Source organism: Penaeus japonicus, unplaced genomic scaffold (genome assembly GCF_977035675.1).
Source record: "Penaeus japonicus unplaced genomic scaffold, GWHDUDI00000001_assembly GWHDUDI00000011, whole genome shotgun sequence".
Lineage (NCBI taxonomy): Eukaryota > Metazoa > Arthropoda > Malacostraca > Decapoda > Penaeidae > Penaeus > Penaeus japonicus.
Window position 1 is genome coordinate 31,687,766 of NW_028234413.1, and position 822 is coordinate 31,688,587.

Sequence of the window (822 nt, forward strand, 5' to 3'; positions counted from 1 at the left end):
AATCCAGACGAAGCTTCAAGTTGACAGGGTTTACTCAGGGCAGCGGTAGTACAGAAGCAAAACAGCGTGTGTCCCCGGATCTTTCTTGTCTGACCCAAGACTCACATAGTGGGACTATATATACAGGTCTTAACGGAGGTCCATTGTAAACAAGGGTAGGCGCGTAACCAGAAGAGACTGGGCCGCCACCTTATAAGGAAGCGGGAAGTCACGGTTGGCGTGGATTGCTAGAGCGACAGAAAGTATATAGTTATATATAGGTAAGATAGATAACATAACTTAATTGGTTGTGTTAGATACGGTGTTACAAGTAGTGCACTGTACTTTCAGGGCTTAGGCTCATGCACTGGTATGTGATGTGAAGTAAAGGAGCAAAGGGCTCATGTAATGTGAAATAAAGCAACAAAGGGCTCATGTGATGTAAAGTAGAGGAACAAAGGGCTCATGTGATGTGAAATAAAGGAGCAAAGGGCTCATGTAATGTGAAATAAAGCAACAAAGGGCTCATGTGATGTAAAGTAGAGGAACAAAGGGCTCATGTGATGTGAAGTAAAGGAGCAAAGGGCTCATGTAATGTGAAATAAAGCAACAAAGGGCTCATGTGATGTAAAGTAGAGGAACAAAGGGCTCATGTGATGTGAAATAAAGGAGCAAAGGGCTCATGTAATGTGAAATAAAGCAACAAAGGGCTCATGTGATGTAAAGTAGAGGAACAAAGGGCTCATGTGATGTGAAATAAAGGAGCAAAGGGCTCATGTAATGTGAAATAAAGCAACAAAGGGCTCATGTGATGTAAAGTAGAGGAACAAAGGGCTCATGTGA